Source organism: Anomaloglossus baeobatrachus, chromosome 5 (genome assembly GCF_048569485.1).
Source record: "Anomaloglossus baeobatrachus isolate aAnoBae1 chromosome 5, aAnoBae1.hap1, whole genome shotgun sequence".
Lineage (NCBI taxonomy): Eukaryota > Metazoa > Chordata > Amphibia > Anura > Aromobatidae > Anomaloglossus > Anomaloglossus baeobatrachus.
In genome coordinates, this window is record NC_134357.1 from 136280097 (window position 1) to 136298016 (window position 17920).

At 48.3% G+C, this 17920-nt stretch overlaps 1 protein-coding gene across 1 annotated transcript in view; it reads left to right on the forward strand.

Moving 5' to 3' along the window:
- Window positions 1-5436: 5436 nt before the first annotated feature.
- The window catches only part of LRRC20 (leucine rich repeat containing 20), a 706926-nt gene continuing 694442 nt past the window's right edge, over window positions 5437-17920 (forward strand). The window contains exon 1 of the mRNA XM_075348927.1: window positions 5437-5536. The gene's annotated coding sequence lies outside the window, so the exon portion shown is untranslated. The remainder of the gene's footprint in view (window positions 5537-17920) is intronic.

Consider the following 17920-nt stretch of genomic DNA (forward strand, 5'->3'; position numbering starts at 1 on the left):
ACATGAAACAGCAATTCAGGAATCGTCTTTTGTTTTTAACGCCATTGACTGTGTGGTAAAAGTAATAACCTGGCTTTATTCTTCATGTACGTTCGGTTACAGCGATACCACATTTATGTTTTTTTTAGGTTTTGCAGTTTTTACACAAAAACAATTTTATAGAAAAAAAAAAGTTTTTGCATCACTTTATTTTTATTTTTTCCCTGACGGAGCTGTATGGTGGCTTATTTTTGGCAGATCAATATTATGTCTTCAGGTATACCATTTTTATTTACATTTGACTTTTTGATTGCGTTTTAATATATTTTTTGGGCAGGATGATGAAAACGCATAGTTTTTGCCATTAATTTTTTGTTGTTCACTGAAGAGGTTAATTAGTGTGACCGTTTTAAAGATTGGGTAGTGCTGATGCAGGAGTACCAAATGTGTTTACTTTTTTGGTTCATCTTTGTTTTTACATACATGTATGTATGTATTGGTATAATATTTTTTATTTTGAGTTTTTTTTAACATTTTTTTTCGTCCCACTATGAGACTTAAACTTTTATTAGTCTGATCGCTGGTATAATGTATTGCAAAACACAAGTATTGCAATACTTTTATAACTGTCAGCTTTACATGGGCAAATCGCCTGTTTCTGGCTGGGTCTAACAGGCCACCATACCTGGCAGACTTCGAGGTCATTATTGTCGACCTCCAGCTGCCATGACAATCCTTGGCTTCCCTGTGATCATGTCGCGGGGGTGATGGAGGGGTGAGGGAAGGAGCGCACTCCCTCTCACTCTCTCTAAATGCTGCAATCGCTATTGATCGGGGCATCTGGATATAACACAGGGTTAACATCATGGGGACATGAACTAATGAGATCCCGTTGGTGTTCTTCACTGGAAACCCATTGTTTGCAGGACTCTGGGACTCCTGAGCGCAGCCTGACCGCCGACCATAGAGAAATGTTGGCGCTGCACAAAGCCTAGCCAAGCACCGTCGATTATTTACTGTTGGTTGTCAGGAATAAGTTAAAAATCTAAATCTTTCCATTTTCAATATTTTTAGCAAGCTCCTTATCATCAGAGGCAGACAATGACAGGTTAATGCCTAACCACATAGCTGATAATACATCATTTACCAATCACAATATTTGATGCTATAGCTGACCCATTACTCCTCACAATGTCCTTTGCACATGCACATTACATGCTTCAATACAAAAGGTAGTGTCTGCTCATTGTGGCTAATCTATATGTGCATTTCCTGAAACTAGAAGTTAGAGTCTGAAACAGTCCCAGTGTGAAATATGAAAGTTTTAGATTTATTTTTAATACAGATAATGATATGGAAAAAAATCCAACTTTGCCATGAATTAAAAGAAAAACATTTAAAGGGAATCTGTCGTGTAAAAAAAATGCTATTAACCTGCAGATAGGGGGTTAATCTGCAGGTTAATAGCATTCTGAACCTGCCTGGCTCCTGCACTTAGAGCTCCGCTGCTTGGAGAAAATGAACTTTATTCCTCCTGACATTGTTTGGCTTCCAGTCATAGGGTTGTGGCTGGAGCAGTTTCAGTCACTGCTCAGTGAAGAGTGAGCGGCAGCTGTAACAGAGCCCCGGCACTGACAGACAGCTGGGTCAGTATTAAAGCTCAGCATTAGTGCTGGCTGTCAGTCAGTGCAGGAGGAGTGGTTACAGCCGCCACTAAGGTGACTGAAACTGCGCCGATGCCTTTCCCATGACTGAAAGCTGAATGCTGCCGGGAGGAAAAAAGGTAATTTCTTCCCAGCAGCGGGGCTCTAAGTGCAGGAGGCGGGCAGGTTCAGAACACTAATAACCTGCAGATCAACTCCATATCTGAAGTTTAATAGAGGTGTTTCACATGACAGGTTCCCTTTAATAGTGTTCTTAAGCTGAACAGTAGCCACACTGACAGCGCTGCTGCTAGGAGGTAATTACCTTTATTCCTTTCGGCAGCCTCAGGGTATCAGTCACAGGAGTGCGGCCAGCACTGCTTCAGTCACCGCTCTGTGCATAATAAGCAATGGCTATAGCCATGTCCCAGCACTGACTGACAGCGGTCTCCACACCCCCATACTGTCTCCTCACAGATTATCCCTCTCCCTTCTCAGCTCCCCACACTGTCTCCTCACACATTTTACAAAATTCCCTGTTACAATAAACCTTTGGTTTCTTCAGCTCCAAAAAAGTTCTTACCATACTGATATTCACTGCACCTATGCAGTGCTGGAGAGTGTTGTCAGCAGCCCTGACCCAGTAGTGCTGGCAGTAAATTGTACTCAGGCCTGAAAGATGCAAGTACAATTGATTGCTGGGAGCCAGCTGTCAGCTTGACAGATTTCAGGGAACAGCTGAATCCCACTCCAGGAGGTGGCAAAATGCAGCCGCCTGGGAGACAACTCAGATCGCTGCACGAGGCCTGACAGAGAACCCCTATTATCTATGCCTGGGGCAAATGCCCCCCCCCCTGATACACCCCTGATGTATTCCATATGTTAAAGATATTAAAATTGTATACAGGGGCGTACTACCGCGATCGCAGCGGTCGCAATTGCGACCGGACCCAGGAGGTTAGGGGCCCGGCGGCCGCCCGGCAGATCAGCAGCCAGCTCCTGTCAGTGAGAGAGGAGCTGCGCTGATCTGTCGCAGGCCACGCGGCTGCTATATGACCCACTGCTGCCCCCACCATGGGGCCCCCCTGCCTGGTGTCAGCGGCGGCCCCCTTCCCCGTCACCGCGCACAGTAATGTTGAAGCATAGAGCTGCCGGTAGCACTCTATGCATCATCATCTCCCCCCCCTGTGCCTGGTGTCCTGCAGCTCACAGCTGATGTCCCCCCTCAGTGCAGAGAATAAATTAAATTAAACTATCATCGGCTCTGTATTTTCAGGGCAGCCGGGACTTGAACCCATGGAACTGTGAGTTCATTGTTTCAAAGGCAGCAGCTCTACCACTGAGCTACTGCCTGTATTGAAAACCATAGGAAGATTTTGTTATCTTGACCTCTATACTGCAGGTGAGACACCAGAAGCAGATTATTCAGCTGCAAGGATGGATGAATGGAGGGATAGAGGGAGGGATGGATGGATGGATGGATGATAGTGGGATGGATGGCTGATAGAGGGATATATAGATACATGACAGATAATAGATACATACATGATAGATAGTTAGATAGATAGAATCATAGATAGAGGGATAGATAGAATCCTAGATAGATAGTTAGATAGCTAGAATCCTAGATAGATAAATAGCTAGAATCCTAGATAGATAAATAGATGGATAGAATCCCAGATAGATAGATAGATAGATAGATAGATAGATAGACAGATAGATAGATAAATAGATAGATAGAATGATAGATAGATAGAATCATATATAGATATAATCATATATAGATAGATAGAATCATAGATAGAGGAATAGATATAGATAGATAAATACTGTATCTCAATGTAGGTGAAGGAAAGAGTCAGATTCATTTGTTCCCATAAAACTACTATAAAGAAATGAGGAAAAAAAATACAAATACTTTTCTTTTTTTTTATCTTCACTACCTTGGATTCAAACCAGCAACGTTCAAAACTTGTGTCCAGCAGCCTCCTAGCTTTCCTAGCTGCTCTAGCTGTTGAGCCACTAGGATTGATGATGTCAGAGGGAGGATTTTACATAAATGAACCTACAATGCAGCCTACACAGGACACATCTCCATTGTACACAGCAGTGTCTCTATCTCCTGTATTCTACAGAGAGAGGAAAAGAGGATTTTTTTTTCTTCTAATAAAATTACTAAAATAATAAAAAAAATAGAATAATGTAATTTTATTACACTTTTTTATAAAATAATAAACATCACAAATCAGCAAATAACATGGCCATATTTTGTGTCCCTGTAACCGTAATGACCTGAACAACACAGCGATCAGGTTATTTATGGGGATCGGTAAATGGCGGGAAAAAAATGGCGCATATTATTTTTCTTTATTAAAACCCATAAAAAATGTAATAAAAATGTATCACTGAGGCCGTGTTCACACATAGCGTAAATGCTGCATTTTTTTCTGCAGGTGTCCGCGCCACGATTGCAGTAACAATCTCCTCTGATTATTGCGTGTCTGCGGTATTTTTTAAGCATTGTCGCATTATTTGATACGTTTGTTGCAGATGTGAATCCTGAAGCTTATAAAGAAAAAAACACCAAAACCGCACAGTTCAGCGGCGTCTTTCCACGCACCAGGAGCGGAGATTTCATGACGTCTCATCCACTTTGCTTGGACAATTAGTAATAATAATAATAATAATAATCTTTATTTCTATAGCGCCAACATATTCCGTAGCGCTTTACAATTCAGGAGGATCATATACATACAAGTATACATGTAGTGTAAATGCTGTGTTTTTTTCTGCTGTTGTTTTGCACATTTATTCTGTTGTGTTTAATTGTCCAAGTAAAGTGGATGTTATTCCATGAAAAGACGCTGCTGAATTCTGCGGTTTGTTTGTTTTTTTTTCTCTGGAGGTTTCTATGTGGAGCTTAAAAAAATGCAGGAAAAAGCTTCTCAGTACAATAAAAACACTAAAAAACGCAGATTCACATCTGAACCAAAAACACATTAAATAATGGAAAAAAGGCAGAAAAAATGCAGCAAAAATGGAAAAATCAGAGAAGATTGTTATTGTGTAGTTTGGTGCAGACAGAAACAAAAAGAAACAGAATTTATGCAACGTGTGAACACAGATTGATAGGCACAAATAAGCAACATGTCATATAGTGACACATAGAAATATAAAAAAATCTGACTGCTATGAATATGAATGAACAGTCCGGGACATCTGCTGAATGACCCTTACTGCCAAATGGGTGTGGCTAGGGGTGTGGTCAAAACTTGCCGCGGCGCACGCCGCATACTTTATACCGCTTTCCTTTCTTGAAAAGTTGGGAAGTATGCAACTCTAGTTATGCCACTGATAGTATACATATAACATATACTGCCCACAGATATGCCATACATTTGGGGATCGAGCCTTTGGGTTCATTCAGATGGATGTGTTTTATTAGTGGTTGTCATGGACAGAGCTCGGACCTATTGTGCCATTCACTTGTCTGTGTATTCTGTGCACTGTCCACGTCACTTACACTTTCCCTGCAGTCTGTATCTATGGCTGATACTATACACAGTGTACACAATAACATTAACAGCCATACAACCACACACCATATATAAGCTCTCTGTAGGGTCACATAGAGAAGGTTGTGTCTACAGATAGAAAGCTCAGTACACAATACAAAGGGAGTAGAATTGAAGCCACTCGCCGAGGAAGGGTCGCGCAACGCGTGCACCGCATAAAATCGAGCTCCCGGCTTCGTCCCTACGAACGGCAGGTGCAGGCCGCAGTGTTGATGTTCCCTATTAGGTCCGCCCCGGGAGCGTGGCCTGTGATTGGCCGGCGGGGGCGGCACCTGGGGCAGCAGCTGTTCCTGCTCAGTCAGTGAGTGTAGAAGAGAAGCTGGGGTGCGCACACTGCCGGTAAGTGCTGTGTCTGCAGCCGGCGCCATGTGCTGCTGCTGCTGCTGTGTGCAGGATGTGCAGGATGTGCAGTCTGTGTCTGCAGCCGGCACCATGTCTGTGTGTAGTATTTTATAATGCAGTCACTCTGCATCTACTTCTAGAAGTGCCAAGTCCCCACTCCCCATTGGAGGATACTATACATGCACTTTATGTATGGGCACTGATCAGTCACAGGCTTAGTGAAGAGGGGGTAGATATTCATTATAGGGGGCTGTGTTCTGCCATCTCTACCATTGCCTTGTGTATTCTGATAATAGGCTGTCAGTAGTAAATAGTGACAGTAAGGGATTGTTCACATGTGGCGTTTCTGCAGCTTAAAATACACCTGGTTTTAGCTGAAGTCTCTGTGCACACTGCGCTTTTCTTCTGTGCATTTTATTTTTGTCATGATGTGCTGTGTCAATCCCTTCAGTATTTTTGCAGAGCCTTTCTCCCATTAAAGTGAATGAATGAAACATGCAAGTATAAAGGGGGCTTTACACGCTGCGATAGCGTTAATGTTTTATCCTCGGGGGTCACGTTATTTGTGACGCACATCCGGCGTCATTAACGATATCGCAGCGTGTGACACTTATGTGCGACGTAAAACGATCGCAAAAGTGGCCAAAATAGTTTGCCGCGGAGAGGTCGTCCTGAAACAAAAATTCGTTCTCTTCTAATTAGCGATGTTGTTCCTGCGGCAGCACACATCTCTGTGTGACACTGCAGGAGCGAGGAACATCTCCTTACCTGCCTCCACCGGCAATGCAGAAGGAAGGAGGTGGGCGGGATGTTATGTCCCGCTCATCTCCGACCCTCCGCTTCTATTGGACGGCTGCCGTGTGACGTCGCTGTGACGCCGCATGACCCACTCCCTTAGAAAGGAGGCGGATCGCCGGCCAGAGCGACGTCGCAGGACAGGTAAGTGCGTGTGACGGGGGTAAGCGAGGTTGTGCGCGACGGGCAGCGATTTGCCCGTGTCGCACAACCGACAGGGGCGGGTACGATCGCTTGCGAGATCGCAGCGTGTAAAGCCCGCTTAAGTGTGCGTATTGTAGGCAGCGGCTTTCCTGGCAACACTCTGGGTTTTTAGTGCAGAAAGCAAAGCTGCAAAAAAATGCATTGTGTGAACATGGATTAACTGGTGAAAGCTTCACTCCACTGTTGTGGGTTTTTAAATTTTTATTTCAAGGCCATAGTGATGCTTTAAACCTAAGTTCTCTGCCTCTATTTTTCTACTGACCCTCTGGCGTCTTCACCTTTTACTGACACCACTACGGTCCCACGATGCCAACTTCTCACTTACTGGAAGTCAGAATCTGCATTACAAGGTGTCAATGCAAGTCTATGAGAGCCAGAATGAGGCTGGAATGAGGCTCTCATAGATTTGCATTGAGCGTGTAGGAAACTGTCCCGTTGGATCCTGTCTGGGAGTCTGCATATCGAATACTCGCATGCACCTGACCGTTGTTCCCGGCTCTGACACCAGTGGATCATCTCAGGACACAGTGCGTGTGATGTGAGGATTCACAAGGCTGCACACACTGACTTCAGACTTGCTGTTTTCCCTAAGTATGCTCCTCAATGATCACTCTTGTCATGAGACATTTTTGATTTTATTTCTGGTCACAGCTGAGACTTTCCTATAGACTAAATTTACATTTAAATGATCTCGTTAATCCCTTTATGTTTTGCTTTTATGTGTGAAATATTTTTTTCCCGAGCTTTGTTGTGTTATATTGCAGCAAGTCCCGATGGTAATGAGAGTAATTACTAACGCCACAAGTCACCCAGTGCTTATTATTCAGGGGTGTTGCCTCCTTTTGGTATAATTGTAGCTTTTCAGAAGTGAGATACAGTAGGAAGGCAGCACTGCTGATCCATATTTACTACAGTGCAGACAGTGGAGCTTTGTATGGCTGTATTAAAGGGGTTTTCACTACTTGGACAACCCTTCTCATTCCCCTTGTTGTCCCCTGTGAATTAGATAAGCCTATACTTACCTCCAGTGCAGCCGCAGTTCCAGCGATGTCTAAAGCCATGTTCCTGGGGTTCACATGACATTGTTATGACAGATGGGCCCCATGACCAATCAGCACTGGCTTTCTTCTCCCCGCCTTCAGATGTTTGAGCAGGAAAACATCCGAAGGTGGTGACACAGACACCTGGTGCTGATTGATCACATGGCCCACGTTTCATAACAATGTCACGTGGACCCCAGGACTGTGGTTTTAGACATCGCTGGAACCGCTTCCGCACAGGAGGAGAGTATAGGCTTATTTATTTTCACTGAGGCGATCAAGGGAAATGAGAAGGGTTTGTCCAATTAGTGGACAACCCCTTTAAATTCACAGAGGGAGACTCATGGACTGGATACAGATGTCACCAAGACACAAATTGCAGCACCCCATATGATTTCTGGGTTGTACGGAGACATAATAGAGCACCTGTAGACTCAGTGCTATAACATGGATTGACAGCTGCTGGGTCATGGCAAATATTGTACCCTCTAATGCAGAGGTCTCAAACACGCGGGAACACGCAGGACGCATGCGGCCCCTGAGGCTGCTTGTTGCGGCCCGCAGACCCTGTGACAATCGCGACTCTATGCTGAGGGTCGACGCCAGCAGGACTTTACTGCATTTGAATCCATTGCGGTGCCGCACAGAGGAGCTGTCAGCTCTATTCCAGTTGCTGCTGCTGTCTGCCAATCAGATGCAAGGAGGTGACGTCATATAGTGACGTCACTTCCTTGAATCTGATTGGCAGGCAGCAGCCATTGGTCCAGAAACCGCTCCTCTGTGCGGTGCCGCAAATAAATTCAAATGCAGTAATGTTCCTGCCGGCGCCGACCCTCAGCATAGAGCCGCGATCGTCACGGGCCGCAACAAGTTGGTAAGGTACATGCTCAAGATCAGGACCTGCTGCGTCCGGGACGCGACGGGTTCTAATTGACGGGGCTGCAAGTCTTCTTCTCCTTAAGAGACCGCAGTTGCCCGTGCCAGTGATCAGGGTTCAGGCCGCTGCAGTCTCCTCGCTGTGTTCTGCCTAAGGAGGATGCTTCCGACTCCGCAGCATAAATTTACATGTTGCGGCCTCTGAATACCGCACCGCAAGGTCCATTTTCACTGCTGGCCACACAAGCATGGGTTTTTAGAAATCCCATCCACTCTGCTTGTACTGTACAAGGGTAATAGGGTTTTGGATGCAGCTGCAGCATGCTGCATCCAAAACTCTGCAAATACTGATCGTGGGCACACAAGAAACGGAGGAAAGGTGAGGAGATTTTTTTTTTGTTTTGTTTGCGTATTACTAAAGGATGGCCACAATACTACAAGGGTGGGCAGAATATTACAGGGATGGGCAGAATACTACAGAGCACAATACTACTAAGATAGGCAGAATACTACAGGGATGGGCGGAATACTACAGGGATGGCCACAATACTACAGGGATGGGCGGAATACTACAGGGATGGGCGGAATACTACAGGGATGGCCACAATACTACAGGGATGGGCAGAATATTACAGGGATGGCCACAATACTACAGAGCACAATACTACAAGGACAGGCTGAATATTACAGGGCACAATACTACAATGATGAGCACAATACTACAAGGCACAATTCTACAAGGATGAGCACAATACTGCAAGGGTGGGCAGAATATTACAGGGATGGGCAGAATACTACAGAGCACAATACTACTAAGATAGGCAGAATACTACAGGGATGGCCACAATACTACAGGGATGGCGGAATACTACAGGGATGGCCACAATACTACAGGGATGGCCACAATACTACAGGGATGGCCACAATACTACAGGGATGGGCAGAATACTACAAAGGTGGGCAGAATATTACAGGGATGGCCACAATACTACAGAGCACAATACTACAAGGACAGGCTGAATATTACAGGGCACAATTCTACAAGGATGAGCACAATACTACAATCAGGGCTGTGGAGTCTGAGTCGTGGAGTCGGAGCTCATTTTGGTGGAGTCTGTATAAAATGTTCGACTCAGAGTCCTAAAATATATAATAAATTGGGGACAGTAGTGCAATGCAGAATGTGCTGAATATTTTTTCATAGGAATTTGGGAAAGTTATGAAATGTGCTATAAATGTCTGTTCTATTCCTGATCTAAGGCTACATTCACACACAGCGTTTTTGCTGCGTTTTTTTGAGGATACGTTTTTCAGCTGCAAAAGCAGATCAGCTTTTTAAAAAACCGCATCACCTGAAAGGTTTTTGAGCTCATAAATAATGTTTTCAATAGAAAAAGCAGATTAGAAAAACACCACAAACTGCTCATTCTTTGTGAGGATCTGTTTTTGAGCACAAAAACGGATCCTCACAAAACGATGTGTCTGAATGTCTTATCTTTTTACCCATTGCCTTTGCTGGCATGCCAGAGTCACTGCATTTCACTGAATTTTTTTGCCATCAATGTTCGATATGTTTGTGACAAGAAAGAAATTGTTAGTAAGACACTGGCAGTAAAAGATAGTAAAGCTCATTACAGCAGCCAGTTTCTCCAGGCCTTAGTGGAAAAAGTTCTGCAAGATTAGAAACTCAAAAAAAAAACAAAACAGGTTCTTGCCATTGTAATGAACAATGCTTCAAACATAAGTACAATTAAACTGATGAATGAGAGTAATGAACAACAGCTAGAAGAAAATTTAGGATTCAGTATGTGTGAGATGGAGCCACAGTGCTGTTCATGTAACTGAGGAACAAACAGATATTACAACAGAAGAACAGCAAAATTATACTTTAGAATTAGATGATCTTGTTGAAGCTGCTTTAAAACAATTTCGTATTCATCACACGCGCTGTGTTGTGCACACGCTGCAGCTGGCAATAAGAGATAGTCTGCAAGAGGGACCCCGGTTTCACACATCCGGCTTTTCGCCGGTTTGGTGGATGTGGCGCACTCCAGTACAGTGTATACAGTACAGTGGCAGTGTGACAAACGCCGGTCACATGCTGTCATGTGACCCAGAAGTTGCGGCGCTGCCACTGTACTGTATCGTACTGTACTGGCATGCGCCGCATCTGCCAAACCGTCAAAAAGCCGGATGTGTGAAACTGTGCGGACATGCTGGAAATCTGATTGGAAAAGTGAGGAAATTGGTTATTGCCGCCAGAACCCCTAAAATTGATTCCATCTTGAAGAGACGTGCTGAGAAAGGGGCAATTGTTGATCAAGCCACTCGGTGAGGCAGCACTTATTTAATGACTGAGCGATTAATGAACTAAAATAATTTCTTATAGATATGGTGAACCCCCAAGCAACCTTAAATGAAGGTCAATGGACACAGGTGGCTGAATTGAAGGAATTGCTTAATCACCCATTTACCGTGACTAAAAAAATTACAAGCTAAGGATTTAACTCCTGGCATTTTCATAAGGGAGTGCAAGAACTTGCTATTTTGCCTGTCCCAAAGAGGAGGTTTAATCCCAGATGGCATTTCTGCTTCAATGAAATGGAGAGAGACACAGCTATTAGAAAATAAAATTCTTCTGGCAGCTGTTTATGTGGACCCAAGTCATCGTATACTGCTTGATGATCAACAGCTTACTAAAGGAAAAGAAGCTTTGACTGAGGTAGCAGTTAGGATGAGCAGCTACAGGACTGCCAGGTGCAGGAGGACTTTGGGCCTGACAGTGCTGCTTCTGCCATATCTTCATCCTCATCAGATGAGGAGTTTAGCTTTGACAAGTATTTGGATGACATGGAGCAGGCAAAGCGTTGCCGCAAGGAAAAAGATTTCACTCCGTCTCCTATAGCAGCAGATTGACCAGATTTCAGTAACATTTTTCACTTGCTCTCAAAGAAATAGAAAAATTCAACCATTCATCAAAACTGACTGTGTATGAGGCAATTCCTTTATACCCGGAAATTATTAGAGATGTTGCCCATGTGGTTACGGCTTTGCCTCCAACCCAAGTTAGTGTAGAGAGGTTGTTCTCTAGCCTTAAAATTATCAGGTCAGATTAGCGGTCATCCATGAAGGAGGATCTGATGGAGGAAATTCCTTTTCTTAGAACAAATTCATAGACTGCACAAATGTTATTTAGTATGTTTTTGTTGAAAACTGTTTTTTTGCCACTTACATACCACTTATATATAACACTATGTAATACACTATGTAAGTGGCAAAAAAAGTTTTCAACAAAAACATACTAAATAATAACATTTAGTATATTGCTTATATTTAAGTGAAAAATGTATTGTAGTGCAATGTGAATATCAGACATTTAATCATTTTTATGATACAATAATCAAGATATTTAGAACATAAAATATATTTATTGGAATACAACTTTAGAACACAAAAATCTGTAATAAATTGTAGATATGTGTCACAAACCACCGGAGGGGTCACTCAGAAATCCCCCGCGCTGGCTACCAGTACGTCACAATCGGGGGGTAACAAGTGGGGGTCACCCCTCCTTTATACCTCCCGACCGACAGACAGAGCACGTGACGCGCTCTCTAGCGCCCCTCTTATAGTCAGGCCAATTATGGAATTGCCCGACAATAAGCAAGGAGGCCGCTATACTACTTATGCCGATTATTGAAGGGTCCCCGGTGAGAGTAGGGTATATATTCCCCCGACCTCCGCGGGCGGAATATGTAAAATCTCCCTGAATCTCACTGGCCTCCCCACAATAATCCTTGGCACAACTCGCTGCCACCAACCGCTTCACGGTAACTATTAGCCGAACACACAGACGTGGGATTCAAGATCGAGATAACAGAACAGCCCAAGATTAATTATATAATTTAATCAGCCTAAAGCACACTAGAAACTACAATATATACAATAGGGAATCTACAGAATATACATAGGTCAGAGTACAGTTACAGATAAAGCATGGTTTACAAACAGGTATGCAATTCAATCAGTTACCTTGTGCGTCTGGCCACAGGGGGGCGCTGTAGACCAGGTTTCTAGGAACTCCCACAGATGTTTCCTGCACGTGACCCCCAGCGAAAGAACACTGGAAAATGGCCGAAGTAGGGTTATCAACCTGGGCAAATCCAGGTCCCCTCCTACCTTCGTGACCTCAGAGGGAGCACTGCTCCACCCCTGGCTGGAGTTATGGACAAAATCCACAACATGGAATATGGCCATAACTTGGCCTGGGAGCGTCGTAGGCGGACGCCAATGCTCTCATTGTGACAGTTATGAATTTAGCTACAGAATGAGAGGACTCATGACTTGTCTACTAGTTCCCCATTGGCTGATATCACGCCTGGGGTATTTCCCAAGCTCCCGCTCCCATAAAAAGGGTGTGCCAGCATCGTCCGCATGCGGAGACACCATTTTTATGGTTGCCATATTTATCGGAAATATGGCTTGCGAGATATGAACCATTTTTTACTGGAGTCGTTCTGTCTGGCTAGTTCCAGAGCCTTATAATGAGATACAACTCTTGTTACAGGGTGACGGCAGGGAGTCATCCTGTGTCCTTTGTTCCCACATCACCTAATTTCCATATCACAGGAGATGGCCATGGGATGGGTTGCTAAACAAGTTGTGTGAAGGAAAGGGGGGGTGACACCAGGAGAGGGCTTCCTGACATAACTTGAATATCATGATTTATCGTCATATCTCCGGATTTACCTCACACCTCCCCCCTTTTGAGGGCGCTAGGGGGCAGCACACTCCGGTGTTCCCCCGTGCGCCCGTCCGCGACCTCTCCTTGTCGGGACAGCCCGTCTGCGTTACCGTGGTCACGGCCCCTTTTGTGGCGAATGGTGAAGTTGTATTGCTGGAGCGCAAGGCTCCATCGCAACAGTCGCCCATTCGTCCCAGAGACGGTGTGCAACCAGCTGAGGGGGTTGTGGTCCGTCTCCACGATGAAGTGGCGCCCGTATAGATAGGGTTGCAGACGCTGCAGGGCCCACACTATGGCCAGGCACTCCTTCTCCATTGTGGAATAGGCCACTTCCCTCGGTAACAGCTTCCTGCTCAGGTACAAGACTGAGTGCTCTTGGCTCGCAGAGTCCACCTGGCTGAGCACCGCACCGAGGCCGAAGTCACTGGCGTCGGTCTGTACTACAAACGGCCGCGTGAAGTCGGCTGCCTGTAGCACGGGCGGGCTGGACAGGGCGTCCTTTAGGGCCCGGAAGGCTGTCTCGCAGTCCATTGTCCAATCGACTGCAGAGGGCAGCTTCTTCTTGGTGAGGTCCGTCAGGGGCTTTGCCAGGCTACTATAGCGTGGAACAAACCTCCTATAGTACCCGGCGGTCCCCAAGAAGGACATCACCTGCTTCTTGGTCCTGGGGGTGGGCCAGGATGCGATGGCCTCCACTTTCTCAGGCTCGGGCTTCAGTGTTCTCCCGCCTACCCGGTGACCGAGGTACTGGACCTCGCTCATGGCCAGCTGACACTTTCCCGGCTTGATGGTCAAACCTGCCCGGTGGATCCGCCTGAGCACCTGTGCTAGATGCTCTAGGTGGTCCTCCCAGGTGGGACTGAAGACGGCAATGTCATCCAGGTACGCGGCCGCGTACCCTTCAAGTCCCTTGAGCAGGGTGTTGACCATCCGCTGGAAAGTGGCAGGGGCATTCCTCATCCCGAATGGCATCACCGTGGACTCGTATAGTCCAAATGGGGTAATAAAGGCAGAGCGTTCCCTGGCCTTGCGAGTCAGGGGGATCTGCCAATATCCCCGGCTCAGGTCCATGATGGTCAGGTACTGAGCCCCGGCCAACTGATCGAGCAGGTCATCGATGCGTGGCATTGGGTACGCATCGGCGACCGTGACAGCATTGAGCCCCCTGTAGTCCACGCAGAACCGAGTGGTTCGGTCCTTCTTAGGGACGAGGACTACAGGTGAGGCCCAAGCGCTGTTGGATGCCTGGATCACCCCCAGCTTCAGCATCTCGTCAATCTCCTGGCGCATGTGTTGCTGCACCTCCAGGGAGACCCGATATGCTGAACGCCGGATCGGGGGATGATCCCCAGTGTCCACGTGATGGACAGCCAAGTTAGTCCTTCCGGGCTGGTTGGTAAACAACCCCCGGAAGGGGTGTAGGGTGGCCCACAGCTGGGACCGTTGGTCCTCCAAGAGCTGGTGGCCAACCTCCACATCCTCAATGGATCCGCCTGCCCTAACCTGGGCTAGCATATCCAAGAGGGTTTCCGCTTCTCCCTCCTCGGGCAGGTTGCACACGGGGAGCGCACATGCCTCCCGCTCATGATGTGCCTTCATCATGTTCACATGGAAGGGCTTCCGCCTTCCACGGGCAGGGTCCAGGGTGACCAGGTACGTCACAGGGTTGAGCTGCTGGTACACGAGGTATGGGCCTTCCCAGGCTGCCTGAAGCTTGTCCTGTGGTACGGGGACCAGTACCCACACCTTTTGACCCACTTGGTAGGTCCTCTCACAAGCGTTCTGGTCGTACCAACGCTTCTGATCGGCCTGGGCTTGAGCCATATTGTCGTGTACCAGTTGCGTCAAGGCCTGCATCTTGTCCCGGAAGCGCATGACATACTCGATAACCGACACTCCAGGGGTGGCCAAATCCCCTTCCCAAGCCTCTTTCACCAGAGCCAGGGGGCCCCGCACACGTCGCCCGTACAGGAGCTCAAACGGTGAGAATCCTGTTGAGGCCTGTGGAACCTCCCGGTAAGCAAATAACAGGTGTGGGAGATACCGCTCCCAGTCACGCCCATGGGAGTCGACCAACATCTTAAGCATCTGCTTTAAGGTGCCATTGAACCGCTCGCACAGGCCATTAGTCTGTGGATGGTACGGGCTGGCCACCAGATGTCGCACCTGGACTTGCTTACAGAGGGCCTCCATCAGCTGGGACATGAATTGGGTCCCCCGGTCAGTGAGCATTTCCTGGGGAAAACCCACTCGGGAGAAAATCTCCAGCAATGCGGTGGCCACCTTGTCAGCCCGAATGGACGACAAGGCCACTGCTTCTGGGTACCGGGTGGCATAGTCCACTACCGTCAGTATGAAGCGTTTCCCGGAGCTGCTGGGGATGGCCAGCGGGCCGACCAGATCCACAGCCACCCTCCTGAAAGGCTCATCGATGATTGGCAGAGATACCAGTGGGGCTTTGGGGTGTGGCCCCGCCTTCCCCACTCTCTGACAGGTTTCACACGAACGGCAGTAGGCAGCCACATCGGCCCCCATTTTTGGCCAGTAGAAATGCTGGTTCAACCTGGCCTTGGTCTTAGCGATCCCTAGGTGTCCGGCCATCGGAATCTCATGTGCGATCCGCAACAACTCCGTCCGGAACGGATAGGGTACCACCAACTGTCGGTCCCTGGGCCACGCCTCCGGTGAACCCTGCTGGACCGTGGCCCGGTACAGCCGTCCTTGGTCCCAGACCACTCGCTCCGGGTCCGAGTCCGAGGGAGGCTGTGCCGCCTGCTCCTTAAGAGCTTTCAGGCTGTCGTCAGCTTCTAACGCTGCCTGAAACCCCTGACTAGATGTGGCCAGAATCGACGAGACTGTCACATCTTCAGTCAGTACCCCGGGACCTGTGTCCTGGCCTCCACCTGACTCGGCTGCCACTTGGTCAGAAGGGGAAGAGCTATCGGACCTCCGGGAGGCCCCTTGGCTTCCAGCACTCCCACTGCGGGTGACAGCGGCCACAGCCGCTGCGACCGTGGGTCGTGCCTGCTCCTCCTCCGTTCCTGACCAAGTCGCCGGTTCAGGCAGACCTACCTGGCTTCCTGACACCCCGGTTGTGGGGGAACCATGCACCGAGATCTTACCTGGGAGCACTTCCGCTCCTGGACCGGCCCCAATCTCACCTGCCTGTTCCCCTCCTGCAGCAACAGAACCCCGCTGTGAAATCTCTGGGGACCCCACATTTGCTGTGGTAGCCCCCACCCCACACACTGGTCCTCCCCCTGCAGCACCCTGCTCTCTGCTTATCCCTGCAGAGGGCAGCAGATCCCAGCTCACAGGCTGATTACTTGTAGAGGCATTGTCACACCTTTCTCTGACCCCCTCCCCTGTCACAGCTGCAGCTGTGTGTGTGTCTATGGTGTCTGTGCAAGCAGAAATATCAGAGTTCACTCCCCCCTCTCTCACATCATTCATAGATAACACATTAACATTGTCAGGAGTCATGTCCGTACTGGCTGAAGGTTCAGCCCTTGGTGGGGGCCCAAACTGGGAGGTTATCTGCCCCAAATCTGTCCCAAGTAGCACGTTTGCGGGGATCCGATCAGTTACCCCCACCTCCCTCACCCCTCGCCCTGCGCCCCAGTCCACATAAATGTCAGCAACAGGCAGCGCCGGGTCAATGCCTCCAATCCCGGAGACAGCGAGGGTTTTTCCCGGGATCAAGTCTTGGGGGGACACCATCTCAGGCCGCACCAGAGTCACCTCCGAGGCGCTGTCTCGCAGTCCTATGGTCACAGACCGGCCGACGGTGACAGGTTGGAAGCTGTCCAGGGACCTACCACCACCCCCACCCACACAATACACCTTGGGCGGCCCTTGGGACGGGGACGGAGCCGGGGCCTTGGGACGCTGAGGGCACATGGCCTTGAAGTGTCCAGGTAAGTTGCACTGGTGGCACCGTCTTGGTTCTGCCACGGGCCTGGAGAGGGGAGTTGAGGGGGACACCCCCTGCAGTCTAGGGGCAGGTGGGGCAGTCGCAGAGTTCATCTTACCCCCTCTCCAGGTGCTGCTGGTGGCTGCTCTCCTGGCTTCAGGAGCCCGATTGTTGGTGTAGTCATCGGCCAGGGCAGCTGTAGCCGTGGACCCCTTTGGCTTCTGGTCTCGGATGAACTGGCGGAGATCCTCAGGGCAGTTCCACAAGAGTTGCTCCGTGATGACCAAGTCCAGGATCTCTGGTCCGGTGGAAAGCTGCAGGCCTTGGGTCCAGTGGTCGGCAGCTCGGGCAAGTGCCCGCCGGTGGTCAGCCCAGGAGTCCTTTGGTCCCTTCTGCAGGGTCCGGAACTTCTTGCGGTAGGACTCCGGAGTGAGGTTGTACTGTTGGATCAGGGCCCGCTTGATGGTGTCGTAGCCCTGATCTGCCTCAGCAGGCAAGTCCCCAAGGATATCCAGGGCCTTACCCCTTAAACGGGGGGTCAGGTATTTGGCCCACTGGTCCTTGTCCAGATGGTGCTGCAAGCAAGTCCGTTCAAAAGCAGTCAAGAAAGAGTCCAAGTCTCCATCCTTCTCCAGCACTGGGAAGTCCTCAACACGGACCTTTGGAAGTTTGGTGTCTTGAAGGTCACGTGTGGCTGATGAGGGCTGGAGCTTGGCTAGATGCAGCTGGTAGTCACAGTCTGCCTGTCGCTCCGCAGCCTCACGCTCTGCCTGGCGCTCTTCACGCGCTGCTTGCCGCTCCGCAGCCTC